Here is a 15,663-nt window from a genome sequence, read left to right on the forward strand (position 1 = left end):
AGAAAGAAAAATTCTGTAAGAAATTTCATAAGAAATTCCACAAGTCTCTGGCAGTCAAAATGGTATTTCCCAGGAATCTGTTTAGAATCTGTTTAGCAACAGCTATCTTAAACTCTGGTTTTTGGGGTGTGTGTGTGTGTGTGTGTGTGTGTGTGTGTGTGTGTGTGTGTGTGTGTTGTAAACCCTGATGGATTCGTTAGAAGTAAGATACCTTAAAATCTCTTAAAGTTTAGCAGAAATGTAAATGACAAAATGTTCTAGCTGAATTTCAAAGGAATTTCAAAACATTGTAACTTATACCTGAAGTCCTAAAAAATCTGCCTAGTTCTGTCTTTATTACTAATCTAACTAGTCTGTTGGACAAATGGATGGAAATACTATTGCAAGATCACCCAATAAAGAGAAAAGGCACTTAAAATTTGTGAAAGTAGGGCCTGGAGAGATAGCACAGCGGCGTTTGCCTTGCAAGCAGCCGATCCAGAACCTAAGGTGGTTGGTTCGAATCCCGGTGTCCCATAGGGTCCCCCGAGCCTGCCAGGAGCTATTTCTGAGCAGACAGCCAGGAGGAACCCCTGAGCACCGCCGGGTGTGGCCCGAAAACCAAAAAAAAAAAAAAAAATTGTGAAAGTAGAGACAAAAGATCTAAAAATACAGACCAGGGTTTAAGGAGAGCCCATAGTTGAACTCCTCCCTGTCTTGCAGACATAAGAACAAAAATTTTGTCTCCAGCACAAAGCATTCCCTGAATATTGTCCTTTGTGATTCCCAGAATCTACAACAAAGTACAGTCCAGTCTCTGAGGAACACTCTCCACTCCTGTAATCCTGACAACATTCAGGGAGAGAAGGAAAATATAAACAGAAATACTAACTAAAAGGCAGCTTCATGCATTATCATGAAATATCATCTTAAAAGTCACGCCTGGCAATGTGGGATGCCAGAGATCGAACCTAGCTCAGTCGCATGCCAAGCAAGCACCCTACCCAATGACTATCACTCAAGTGCCCACTAGTGACACAATATTTTTGTTTAAAGAATTATTATTTACAAAGTCATTCATAGTTCAATTTTAGACGTACAATGTTTCAGCACCAATCCCAACACCAGAGTCAACCTCCTTCCACCAATGTTCCCAGAGTCTGTCTCATTTCTTCCCCTACCCCTCTCCTCAGTCTGCCATCATAATAGACACCTTTTTAAGTTTGTTTAAGTTTAGGTCTCATGATTTTGTTCTTATTGACTCTGTGGTTAGATGTTTAGTTTTTGTCCTTCCTTAACACACTCAATGCACATGAGTCACCTGAAGTCCTGTGCCCCATTTTTTCCTATCTGTCTTTCTCTGTCTGCACTTTATTTCTTTCCTTCTCCTCACTAATGCTCTGGAACCAAGAGTATTCTAGACGATCCCCACTTAAACTATTGCACTTATTCTAATTCATTATATATATATATGTAATTCACTTTATATAGTGAATTATAATATATACTTATATATACCACTATATAAATGATATCCTTTATTTATCCTTCTAATTTACTTCATTTGACATGATATCTTCCAGTTTCATCCATGTTATAGATATTGCATGATTAGATCATTCCTTATAATTATGTAGTATTCTATTGCATATATGTACCACATCTTCATGATTCACTCATCTATTACTGGGCATCTAGGTTGAGTCTAATCCTTAGCTATTTTACTAAGTGTTGTATTAAATAATTAACGATGGGGCTGGATGGCGGTGGATGGCGATGGATTTCTCTCTGCCATCCCAGGCCACGTGGTTCCGCAACCCCATCCAGCCGGCGGGTCCCAGGCCCAGGTGATCGGCGTAATCAAGACTCACTCACAGGCAGTCATTAGGAAGCATCATCTTTATTCATGCCCTAACCACCACAGGTGTGTGGCCTATCTCCTAACCTTTCAAGCATTCGGCCATTCTTAGCCCTGCATCTTATAATTCAGCCATCTTCCTTTGGCCTCCATCCTGGTCAAAGACCAAAAGAGGCAAAGAACCTAAAGCCAGCGAGCGCAGCAGGGCAGACCCCTAGTCCCCTAGTCCCCTGGCTCCAGGGTTATCTACCTATTCCAAGACCCCTCCCAGGAATGGGCGGGGTTTTGATGGTAAGGTTACACCTAATATCTGGTTCCCAAGACCCCTCCCAGAAATGGGTGGGTCTTAGGTAGCTACACCCAAATCCAGAGTCTTAGATAGGTACACCAACACTAAGTGCTGCAATGAATAGTATGTGCACACACAGAATGTTTTTCTGTCCTAGGGATAGATAACGAAGAGAGGAATTGCTGGGCCATATGGCAACTCACTTTTGAGTTTATTGAGAACTCTCCATACTGTTTTTCATAAGGGTTGGACCAGGCAACATTCCCACCAGCAGTGGATGAGAGTTCCTTTCTCACCACATCTCTGCCAACAGATATTTTTCTGATTATTTTTGATATGTGCCATCCTCACTGGTGTAAGATGATATCTCATTGTTGTCTTGATTTGGACTTCCCTAATGGTAGGCAATTATGAGCATTTTTTTCATGTGTCTGTTGGCCATCTGTTGGTCTTCCTCGGGGAGGAGTCTAATCTTTTCCTTTCCCTACTTTCATGGGGTATTTAGATTTAGGGGCATGTATCATTTCTTTAGATATGATTCTTTAGCTTTTGCTATTGGCACCATAATATCACTAAAGACTCCCTTATAGTCTAGGTCTTAGAGCATTTGGCCTGTATTTTCCTCAATGCACTTTATAGATTCAGGTCTGATCTCAAGATCTTTGACCCATTTTTAATTGACTTTTATGTAAAGTGTGAGATAAATAACCAGCTTTAATTTCTTTTTTTTTTTTTTTTTTTTTTTTTTTTTTTTAATTTTTTTTTTATTTAAACACCTTGATTACATACATGATTGTGTTTGGGTTTCAGTCATAAAAGGAACACCACCCATCACCAGTGCAACATTCCCATCACCCAAGTCCCAAATCACCCTCCTCCCCACCCAACCCCCGCCTGTACCCTAAACAGGCTCTACATTTCCCTCATACATTCTCAATATTAGGACAGTTCAAAATGTAGTTATTTCTCTAACTAAACTCATCACTCTTTGTGGTGAGCTTCCTGAGGTGAGCTGGAACTTCCAGCTCTTTTCTCTTTTGTGTCTGAAAATTATTATTACAAGGGTGTCTTTCATTTTTCTTAAAACCCATAGATGAGTGAGACCATTCTGCGTTTTTCTCTCTCTCTCTGACTTATTTCACTCAGCATAATAGATTCCATGTACATCCATGTATAGGAAAATTTCATGACTTCATCTCTCCTGACAGCTGCATAATATTCCATTGTGTATATGTACCACAGTTTCTTTAGCCATTCATCTGTTGAAGGGCATCTTGGTTGTTTCCAGAGTCTTGCTATGGTAAATAGAGCTGCAATGAATATAGGTGTAAGGAAGGGGTTTTTGTATTGTATTTTTGTGTTCCTAGGGTATATTCCTAGGAGTGGTATAGCTGGATCGTATGGGAGCTCGATTTCCAGTTTTTGGAGGAATCTCCATATCGCTTTCCATAAAGGTTGAACTAGACAGCATTCCCACCAGCAGTGGATAAGAGTTCCTTTCTCTCCACATCCCCGCCAACACTGTTTATTCTCATTCTTTGTGATGTGTGCCATTCTCTGGGGTGTGAGGTGGTATCTCATCGTTGTTTTGATTTGCATCTCCCTGATGATTAGTGATGTGGAACATTTTTTCATGTGTCTTTTGGCCATGCGTATTTCTTCTTTGTCAAAGTGTCTGTTCATTTCTTCTCCCCATTTTTTGATGGGGTTAGATGTTTTTTTCTTGTAAAGTTCTGTCAGTGCCTTGTATATTTTGGAGATTAGCCCCTTATCTGATGGGTATTGGGTGAATAGTTTCTCCCACTCAGTGGGTGGCTCTTGTATCCTGGGCACTATTTCCTTTGAGGTGCAGAAGCTTCTCAGCTTAATATATTCCCATCTGTTAATCTCTGCTTTCACTTGCTTGGAGAGTGCAGTTTCCTCCTTGAAGATGCCTGTAATGTCCTGGAGTGTTTTGCCTATGTGCTGTTCTATATATCTTATGGTTTTGGGGCTGATATCGAGGTCTTTAATCCATTTGGATTTTACCTTTGTACATGATGTTAGCTGGGGGTCTAAGTTTAATTTTTTGCAAGTGGCTATCCAATTGTGCCAACACCACTTGTTGAAGAGGCTTTCCCTGCTCCATTTAGGATTTCCTGCTCCTTTATCAAAAATTAGATGGTTGTATCTCTGGGGAACATTTTCTGAGTATTCAAGCCTATTCCACTGATCTGAGGACCTATCCTTATTCCAATACCATGCTGTTTTGATAACTGTTGCTTTGTAGTACAGTTTAAAGTTGGGAAAAGTAATTCCTCCCATATTCTTTTTCCCAATGATTGCTTTAGCTATTCGAGGGTGTTTATTGTTCCAAATGAATTTCAAAAGTGTCTGATCCACTTCTTTGAAGAATGTCATGGGTATCTTTAGAGGGATGGCATTAAATCTGTATAATGCCTTGGGGAGTATTGACATTTTGATGATGTTAATCCTGCCAATCCATGAGCAGGGTATGTGTTTCCATTTCCGTGTGTCCTCTCTTATTTCTTGGAGCAGAGTTTTATAGTTTTCTTTGTATAGGTCCTTCACATATTTAGTCAAGTTGATTCCAAGATATTTGAGTTTGTGTGGTACTATTGTGAATGGGGTTGTTTTCTTAATGTCCATTTCTTCTTTATTACTGTTGGTGTATAGAAAGGCCATTGATTTTTGTGTGTTAATTTTGTAGCCTGCCACCTTGCTATATGAGTCTATTGTTTCTAGAAGCTTTTTGATAGAGTCTTTAGGGTTTTCTAAGTAGAGTATCATGTCATCTGCAAACAGTGAGAGCTTGACTTCTTCCTTTCCTATCTGGATTCCCTTGATATCCTTTTCTTGCCTAATCGCTATAGCAAGTACTTCCAGTGCTATGTTGAATAGGAGTGGTGAGAGAGGACAGCCTTGTCTTGTGCCAGAATTTAGAGGGAAGGCTTTCAGTTTTTCTCCATTGAGGATAATATTTGCCACTGGCTTGTGGTAGATGGCCTTCACTATATTGAGAAAGGTTCCCTCCATTCCCATCTTGCTGAGAGTTTTGATCAAGAATGGGTGTTGGACCTTATCAAATGCTTTCTCTGCATCTATTGATATGATCATGTGGTTTTTATTTTTCTTGTTATTGATGTTGTGTATTATGTTGATAGATTTACGGATGTTAAACCAGCCTTGCATTCCTGGGATGAAACCTACTTGATCGTAGTGGATGATCTTCTTAACGAGGCATTGAATCCTATTTGCCAGGATTTTGTTGAGGATCTTTGCATCTGCATTCATCAGTGATATTGGTCTGTAATTTTCTTTTTTGGTAGCGTCTCTGTCTGGTTTAGGTATCAAGGTGATGTTGGCTTCATAAAAGCTATTTGGAAGTGTTTCTGTTTGTTCAATTTCATGAAAGAGTCTTGCCAAGATTGGCAGTAGTTCCTCTTGGAAAGTTTGATAGAATTCATTAGTGAATCCATCTGGACCTGGGCTTTTGTTTTTCGGCAGACATTTGATTACTGTTTTAATTTCATCAATGGTGATGGGGGTGTTTAGATATGCTACATCCTCTTCCTTCAACCGTGGAAGATTATAAGAGTCCAAGAATTTATCCATTTCTTCCAGGTTCTCATTTTTAGTGGCGTAGAGTTTTTCAAAGTAGTTTCTGATTACCCTTTGAATCTCTGTCATATCAGTAGTGATCTCTCCTTTTTCATTCCTGATACGAGTTATCAAGTTTCTCTCTCTCTCTTTCTTTGTTAGGTTTGCCAGTGGTCTATCAATCTTGTTTATTTTTTCAAAGAACCAACTTCTGCTTTCGTTGATCTTTCGGATTGTTTTTTGAGTTTCCACTTCGTTGATTTCTGCTCTCAGCTTTGTTATTTCCTTCTGTCTTCCTGTTCTTGGGTCCTTTTGTTGAGCATTTTCTAGTTCTATTAGCTGTGTCATTAAGCTACTCAGGTAAGCTCCTTCTTCCTTCCTGATGTGTGCTTGCAAAGCTATAAATTTTCCTCTCAGTACTGCTTTTGCTGTGTCCCATAAGTTCTGAGAGTTTGTGTCTTTATTGTCATTTGTTTCCAGGAACCTTTTTATTTCCTCCTTGATTTCATCTCGGACCCACTGGTTATTGAGCATGAGGCTGTTTAACTTCCAGGTGTTAAAGTGTTTCTTCTGAGTCCCTTTGGAGTTCACAAATAATTTCAGAGCCTTGTGGTCAGCGAAGGTAGTTTGCAAAATTTCTATCCTCTTGATCTTATGGAGGTATGTTTTATGTGCCAGCATGTAGTCTATCCTGGAGAATGTCCCATGTACATTGGAGAAGAATGTGTATCCAGGTTTCTGGGGATGGAGTGTCCTATATATATCCACTAGGCCTCTTTCTTCCATTTCTCTCCTCAGGTCTAGTATATTCTTGTTGGGTTTCAGTCTGGTTGACCTGTCCAGTGTTGACAAAGCCGTGTTTAGGTCCCCCACAATTATTGTGTTGTTGTTGATATTATTTTTCAGATTTGTCAGCAGTTGTATTAAATATTTTGCTGGCCCCTCATTCGGTGCATATATGTTTAGGAGAGTGAATTCTTCCTGCTCTACGTACCCCTTGATTAATATAAAATGTCCGTCTTTGTCCCTTACAACCTTCCTGAGTATAAAGTTTGCATTATCTGATATTAGTATGGCCACTCCAGCTTTTTTATGGGTGTTGTTTGCTTGGATAACTTTTCTCCAGCCTTTTATTTTGAGTCTATGTTTGTTCTGACTATTCAGGTGCGTTTCTTGTAGGCAGCAGAAGGTTGGATTGAGTTTTTTGATCCATTTAGCCACTCTGTGTCTCTTAACTGGTGCATTTAGTCCATTGACGTTGAGAGAAAGAATTGTCCTGGGATTTAACGCCATCTTTATTTCAAAATTTGGTGTGTCTTTTGGGTAGTCTTGTCTTAGATTAGGTCTTTCAGTTTTTCTCTTAAGACTGGTTTTGTGTCTGTGAAGTTTCTGAGCTGTTTTTTGTCTGTGAAACCATGTATTCTTCCATCAAACCGGAAAGTGAGTTTTGCTGGGTATAGTATTCTGGGTGAAGCATTCATTTCATTCAGTCTTGTCACAATATCCCACCACTGCTTTCTGGCATTGAGCGTTTCTGGTGACAGGTCTGCTGTAAATCTCAGGGAAGCTTGCTTGAACATGATTTCCCCTTTTGATCTTGCTGTTTTCAGAATTCTGTCTCTATCTGTGGGATTTGTCATTGTGACTAGGATGTGTCTTGGGGTGGTTTTTCTGGGGTCTCTTTTGGTTGGTACTCTTCGGGCATGCAGGATTTGATCACATATATTCTTTAGCTCTGGAAGTTTCTCTTTAATGATGTTCTTGACCATTGATTCTTCCTGGAAATTTTCTTCCTGGGTCTCTGGGACTCCAATGATTCTTAAGTTGTTTCTGTTGATCTTATCATAGACTTCTATTTTCGTCTGTTCCCATTCTTTGACTAATTTTTCCATTGTCTGCTCATTTGCTTTAAGTTTTTTGTCCAATCTCTCCTGCTGTATGGAATTGTTATGTATCTCATCTTCCACAGCACCAAGTCTATTCTCAGCTTCTGATACCCTGTCCCAGAGCTTATCCATTTTGTCATTCACTTCGTTTACTGAGTTTTTCAGGCCTGTTAGTTGACATGTTATTTCAGTTTGGAGTTTTGTCATTTCTGCCTTCATATTTTCTTGGTTCTTATTAGTGTTCTGTTCAACTCGATCCATGGTTTCTTGGAGTCTGTTGAGCACCTTCCATATTGCTAGTCTAAAGTCCTTATCTGAGAGGTTGATTAGTTGTTCAGTCATTATCTGGTCCTCAGAATTGTCATCTTCATTCTCTATGTCTGATGCTGGCCTGCGCTGTTTCCCCATTGTCACATTTGTATTGTGGGTTTTTCTACGTGTTGTAGTGGTATTCATTGTCTATATGATGTAGGCAGCACACTCCTCTGGCTCCTCCCTTTCTGGATGGGCTAACTTGCCTCTAAGGGAGGGGAGTCCTCCGTGGATGAAGCCTCACACTGGGTCAAATCTTAGGCCCGAGCATGTAACAGAGAAGACAGTCCAGAGAGAAATGTTTGCTTCTGTGATATAGCGCCGTTCTTAGTGTGATTTTTCCTTCTTGTTGCAATGGAGTTCTTTCCTTAGAAAGAGTGCACGGCCGCGTAGCGAAGCGGAGCGGCCGTGCTCCTCTGAGCCTCTTTTTGCCCCACTCGCAAGAGTTTCACGCAAGAGGACAGTAGACAGACATAGACAGGTCACACTCACAGTCTTTCACAGCTGAGCCCCACTGGGCCGGTGTACTTTCGCGGATTTTCCCCGCCTGGTGTCACACACAGGGAGCCAGCTTTTGCAAAGGATAGCCGGTTTTTATGCTCTGAAGTCCCTCCCTGAAAATGGCGTCTGGGCGAGCGAGGTTTCTGGAGGCTCTTTTTGCCCCACTCGCAAGAGTTTCACGCAAGAGGACAGTAGACAGACATAGACAAGTCACACTCACAGTCTTTCACAGCTGAGCCCCACTGGGCCGGTGTACTTTCGCGGATTTTCCCCGCCTGGTGTCACACACAGGGAGCCAGCTTTTGCAAAGGATAGCCGGTTTTTATGCTCTGAAGTCCCTCCCTGAAAATGGCGTCTGGGCGAGCGAGGTTTCTGGAGGCTCTTTTTGCCCCACTCGCAAGAGTTTCACGCAAGAGGACAGTAGACAGACATAGACAGGTCACACTCACAGTCTTTCACAGCTGAGCCCCACTGGGCCGGTGTACTTTCGCGGATTTTCCCCGCCTGGTGTCACACACAGGGAGCCAGCTTTTGCAAAGGTTAGCCGGTTTTTATGCTCTGAAGTCCCTCCCTGAAAATGGCGTCTGGGCGAGCGAGGTTTCTGGAGCCTCTTTTTGCCCCACTCGCAAGAGTTTCACGCAAGAGGACAGTAGACAGACATAGACAGGTCACACTCACAGTCTTTCACAGCTGAGCCCCACTGGGCCGGTGTACTTTCGCGGATTTTCCCCGCCTGGTGTCACACACAGGGAGCCAGCTTTTGCAAAGGATAGCCGGTTTTTATGCTCTGAAGTCCCTCCCTGAAAATGGCGTCTGGGCGAGCGAGGTTTCTGGAGGCTCTTTTTGCCCCACTCGCAAGAGTTTCACGCAAGAGGACAGTAGACAGACATAGACAGGTCACACTCACAGTCTTTCACAGCTGAGCCCCACTGGGCCGGTGTACTTTCGCGGATTTTCCCCGCCTGGTGTCACACACAGGGAGCCAGCTTTTGCCCAGCTTTAATTTCTTACAAGCCCGTGTCTATCCTGAGATTTTTAGATATGTTTCTGTAAGCAGCAAATGGATGGTTTTTGTTTTCTGATCCAATCCTCTACTCTGTACCTTTTGATGGAAGAGTTTAGTCCATTAATATCCCAGGAAAGTATTCACAGAATGGCCTGCTGTGCTATTTTACTGTATAGGGTTGTTGTTCCTACAACAACATATTTGGTTTATACAAGTGACTTCTCAGCAGTTCATCTTGAGTGAGTTTGGTTTTTGCAAGTGTTGCCAGTTCTTTTTTGTCTGGGAATGTTTTTATCCCTACCTTCCATATAAATGAGAGGTTTGCAGGGTAATGGACTCTAGGTTTAAAAGTTCTTTTATTCAGCAATTTAAATATGTCATTTTGATTTTTTTTACTTTTATGGACCATTTCATTTGAGATATCTATTGTGATTCTTATATTCTTTATTTTTCTTTATATTTAAGCTTTTATCTCCTATTTTGCTTTTTAGAAGTCTGTCTCTCTTTGGTTTTTGCCTTTTTAATTGCTATATGTCGTGGTGTTTTTCTTTTCTTTTTTTTTTTTTTTGGTTTTTGGGTCACACCCGGCGGTGCTCAGGGGTTCCTCCTGGCTGTCTGCTCAGAAATAGCTCCTGGCAGGCACGGGGGACCATATGGGACACCGGGATTCGAACCAATCACCTTTGGTCCTGGATTGGCTGCTTGCAAGGCAAACGCCACTGTGCTATCTCACCGGGCCCGTCTTGGTGTTTTTCTATTTGAGACTATTTTGTTTGATGTTCTATTGGCTTTTTGGTGGTAGACATGAAATAGCAACACTGTACTTCTAAATCAAGAAAATGCAAATCAAAGTAGCAATGAGTAGCAGCTCACACTAAGGAGAATGACCTATATTTAAAAATTCAGAAACAACAAGTACTAGCAGGAATATGTAGAAACAGAATTTCTCATTCACTGTCAATGGAAATATAAACCAGTTTAGCCTCTATGGAAAACATCATACAGATTTGCTTTAAATTTTGGGGCCAAGTGATAGTACAGCAAGTAAGGCACTTGCCTTGTCAGCAGTGGATCTAGATTTGATCCAGCAGCCAAGCACCAACAGGAGTAATTCCTGAGTACAGAGCCTGGAGTAACCCATAAGAATCACTTACTGTGGAGCCAGAGAGATAGCACAGCGGCATTTGCTTTGCTATAAAAAATAGAATTATGGTCCAGCAATTCCCCACTTAGTCATCTATTTAAAGAACATAAAACACTAATTTAAATAATTCATGTGCAGCACAATTTTACAATAGCCAAAATCTAGAGTAACGAATAGTAGATGAGTAGACAAAGAAGATATAATAAATTTACATAATACAATACTAGTAAGCTATAAGAAAAAACAAAATCTTGCTTTATGCTTCTCTGATGAAACTAGAAGAGAAAGACAAATACCAGATGATCTCACTCATTAGTAGCATACAAAGAGACAAAGCAAGAGAAAGACAATCTCCAATGAAAACAAACCCTTGAACTCAAACAACAGAACTGACGTTACTTAACCCAGGGATGTAGACAGTATATAGAAAGGCCCTGTGCACTATGGGAGAAGTTTATTGGGTTTTTGGTGGTGCACATGATATAACAACACTGTAATTCTAAAATATAAACACTTGTACTCTTGTAAGCTAATTCTGCCACACTAGACCATAAGATGGATCTATATAACATCTAAGAGTCTGAGTCCCAAATGACCTTAAGGAGCAGATTTCCTTAAGGTACATAAATCTGTATATATCATCTATATATGGAATGTATTTTAATTTTAATTTTAAAAATACATTCAAAAACAAATGCATACTTGTCATAATAAAAAGCTCATTAAATATTGGCTGAAATTTTTAGGAAAAAAGAAAAGTGAGGCTGAACTAATCTGATTGATGACAAATAGCTGCTTTGTACATAGAATAGAAGAATGTCAATTTGTTCAAAATATGACAGAATAGATTTATTTTTGAAATTGCAAAATAAAGGGGAAAGTTCCATGTGGTCATTAGTTATATATGAGCCATTATTTTTAATAATTTATTTTTGACACACACATTTATGTTTATATTACTTGTTTCATTTTAAAAATAAGTTTTTGGCTTTCTAAAAGAAATCTAAACTTAGAACTCTAGATATGTTTAATGTAAACCATTTGGGATTTTTAATGGCTTTTAAGGTCTTTATGTTTCAAAAATATTTCTATTTGGAAAATATACCTTCCCAGCAACTAATTAAAATGAAACTATAAAGCCTCCATTTATAAAAAGAATAAAAAAACAAACATTTCTGCCTGAAAGCATATATATAAGTGTTTATTCATCAAAAACTATAAAATATATATAACATTTCTTAGTTTCATGATAAAGTCATAATCAGTTCATCTAGACAATAAATTAAATTGTCTTAACTAGTCATTTAACTTCTTAACAAAATTTTATGCAAAAAATTTAAATTTCCATGCATTCCAGGACTGTAGTATGCCAAAATATACTAAGATATAATCTTATATATGTAAAATGAAATATAAGTTGGCTTGCATATAACAAGGGTCCAAAAATAACAGTGTCTTACTTAAGTTAGTTAGATATTTATTTCTGTTTCATCATTCTAAAGTAGATGGTATATACAGATTTATGTACCTTAAGGAAATCTGCTCCTTAAGGTCATTTGGGACTCTTAGATTGTTATATAGATCCATCTTATGGTCCATCTTGGCTAACTACTTCAACCACTTATTTATCATTGCTACCAGAGCTATCATTATGGTATCATAATGATACCATAGCTATCATTGCTACCTAATCAAACTCTGATTAGGAATTGGAAACATTGCTGTCCTTTTAATGGAACAAGTTCTTGATTAAGCTGTCTAAGAATTCCCCAGTGTTCTTAACTCCTACACCTGGAAGCTAATTTCTTGCCAATGGCCCTCCAGACAACATCTGAGGGTATTAGAGAGTATATGTTTCTTGGAAACCCCACAACCTTTTATGCACTCTAATTTCTGCTGGAGCATGTTTGTAAATCTGAAAGTTAGAGAGACAAATCTAATACATATGAAATTATACTAGCACTTCCAATCCAATCAACAATTACAGAATCCTTCATCTCATGGTTCTCTTATTTGTCTGATCTTGATTCATTAGGAAGATCCTATTCTCAATAATCAATAATAATACCTGTTTTCCTTGCTCAATTCAAAAATGTATAAAAAATAAATAATAACAAATTCACTAAGTGTTGTCTAATATTTACTTGCATTCATATTTACCCTTGGAAAATATCACATAAGATAAGTGTATTACTTTGATCAATTAAACTATTTTAATACTTGGTGATTTTTATCTAGATTAATTTGCATGATTTATAAGTGACTTTTGTCTAATAGAAATGCTAATGAAGACATGCATTCAAAAAAGGAAATTATGAGATGTTACCCCATTCCCCATTCTTCCTGTGTAACCTTACCTGCTAGTAAGACCAGCCCATTTCTGGGAGGGGTCTTTGGTAGGTAACAAAAAGATTTGCCTCAGGGGCAGGAGGGGATTGATTAGGAGATGGAGAGAGATTGAGCAAGAGAGAAGGAGCAAGAAAGGTTGGCTGAAAGAGGTTGAGATGTCAGGGCTGACTATGAAACTAGCATAAAAGGTTTAAGCTTAAAAGCCACATGTGTTGGCTAGGGCTTGAATAAAGCTGATGTCTCCTGAAACCTGTCTTTGGACCAATTCCTCTCGGCTATCCTGAAGGGGGTTGCAGATGCATGGCCTAGGCTGAAGGAGAAAGGCCTCTCACCCTCCATCCATCCCATCACCATCCAGGACTGTTACTCTACAATGAGGAAACTTAATCTTCCTAATGCTTTATGTACACTTCATAGCAAAAAACAACAGGAAGCCAAAATCACCTTGATTCCAAAAGCAGACAAAGACACCTAAAAAAAGAGAATTATAGGCCAATATTCTTGATGAACACAAATGCAAAAATCCTTATCAAAATAATAGCAAATAGAATCCAATAACTCATCAAGAATGTCAGACACCATGACCAAGAAGGATTCATTTCAGGAATGCAAGGATGGTGTAACATACACAAATCAGTCAATATAATACACCATATCAATAAAAGAAAAAACAAAAAGGCATATGATCGTATGAATAAATGTTGAGAAAGCATTTAATAAGGCCCAACACCTGTTCATGATAAAAATTATCAACAAGATGGGACTTAAGAGAAGGAACTTTTTCTCAATATTGTCAAAGCCATTTAACATAAACCCATTGAAGTATTGTATTCAATGGGGAAAAACTAAAAGCCTTTCCTTGAGTAGCTTTTCTATGCACAAGAAATAGAAGAAAAGATATTTTAAAAATCACGTTCACAATTGTGCCTTAGAATATCAAGTACCTTGGAGTCAATCTACTTAAATAGGTGAAAGCTCTATATAAAGAAAACTACAAACACTTTTTCAAGTAATAAAGGGGGAGGCAGAGCAGTGGCATCGAGTGGTAAGGTGTCTGCCTTGCTGGCACTAGCCTAGAACAGACCACAGTTCAATCCCTGGCGTCCCATATGGTCCCCCAAGACAGGAGTGATTTCTGAGTGCATAGCCAGGAGTAACCCCTGAGCATCACCGTGTGTGGCCCAAAAAAACCAAACAAACAAAAATAAAGGGAGACATGAGGAAATGGAAATATATACCCTGCTCATGTATTGAGAGGTTTGACATCATTAAAATGTCAAAATTTTCCAAACATTGTACAGATTTAATGCAATCCTTTTGAGAATACAAATGACATTTTTCAAAGTAGATCAGATGCTCCTGAAATTCATATGGAGGAATACGCATCCATAAAAAGCTAAAGCAAACCTTGGCAAAAAAGAAGGGAGGCATCACTTTCCCAAAATTTAAACTGTACTACAAAGCATAGTCATTAAAATATCATGGTACTATATTCGCCTGGCAGGGGCGATACCATGATCACGAAGGTGGTTTCCCCAGGGCGAGGCTTATCCATTGCACTCCGGATGTGCTGACCCTAGCAACTTCCCCAAATGTGGGAAACTCGACTGCATATTTGTGGTAGTGGGGGACTGCGTTCAAGCTCTCCCCTGAAAAAAAAAGAAAAAAAAATATCATGGTACTGAAATAAAGACAGACCCTCTTATCAATGGAATAGATTTGAATATTCAGAGATGGAGTCTTCACGATCAGTTAATTTTTGATAATGAGCAAGAAAAGCCTTTACAACAAGTGATGCTGGGACAACTGGTCAACTCCATGTAAAAAAAAATGAATTCAGACCTCTCTTTATCACCATACACAAAGGTCAAATAAAACTGAATTAAAGACCTTGATATTAGACTTGAAATCATAAGTCACATACAGAAGAACATAGGTAGAACACTCCATGACATTGAGACTAAAGGCATCTTCAAGGAGGAAACATCATGATTTAAATAAGGCAAAAAAAAAAAAAAAGAAAGAAAGAAACAATAGAAAAATAAACAAAACTCATACCCAAACTTCCTATGTCCAATTTAAAAAATTAGTAAGGACCATCTCACTGCATTATTTTTAGAAAATTTAAAATATGTAAATGTTCAGATATCAACCAATATAGTTAATCTCCAGTTCATCTTTAAGAATCCACGGTTCATCTTTAAGAATCCATGCTCTCCCAATGAAGGGATGGGTTCTGAACATTTTATGACTGAAACTCAGTTATGAACAACTTTGTAACTATGTATCTCATGTGACTCCATTGAAAAATATTTTTAAAATTTAGTACTTTCAAGCAATATTGTTAACATATTAAATCCTAAATAAATGGCAGTCCTAATGATTTCATAATAATTTTAGAAGTAATCTAAAAGTAAAACAAACATGTACCATTTTCATAGTTTTAATATTGTTTATTATGATTAATATAAAGATAAGATAATAGTGTTGGTGATCATGAAAAATTTATTTTCTTTACTTTCATAAAGTGGAAGTTATGATGATCTTTCTGGAGGGTATAAAAATTTGCATCAGGGGCCGAAGAGAGAGCATGGAGGTAAGGCGTTTGCCTTTCATGCAGAAAGTCGGTGGTTCGAATCACGGCATCCTATATGGTCCCCCGAGCCTGCCAGGAGTGATTTCTGAGCGTGAAGCCCGGAGTAACCCCTGATCTCTGCCAGGTGGGACCCAAAAACCAAA

The 15,663-nt window shown here is 38.8% G+C and overlaps 1 non-coding gene across 1 annotated transcript; it reads left to right on the plus strand.

Annotated features, from left to right (window-relative positions):
- Positions 1-14,413: 14,413 nt before the first annotated feature.
- LOC126005219 (U1 spliceosomal RNA) lies at positions 14,414-14,576 on the plus strand. Its single transcript, XR_007494388.1, has one exon. It is a non-coding gene; the product is annotated as a U1 spliceosomal RNA (small nuclear RNA).
- Positions 14,577-15,663: the final 1,087 nt, after the last annotated feature.

This window comes from Suncus etruscus, chromosome 3 (genome assembly GCF_024139225.1).
Source record: "Suncus etruscus isolate mSunEtr1 chromosome 3, mSunEtr1.pri.cur, whole genome shotgun sequence".
NCBI lineage: Eukaryota > Metazoa > Chordata > Mammalia > Eulipotyphla > Soricidae > Suncus > Suncus etruscus.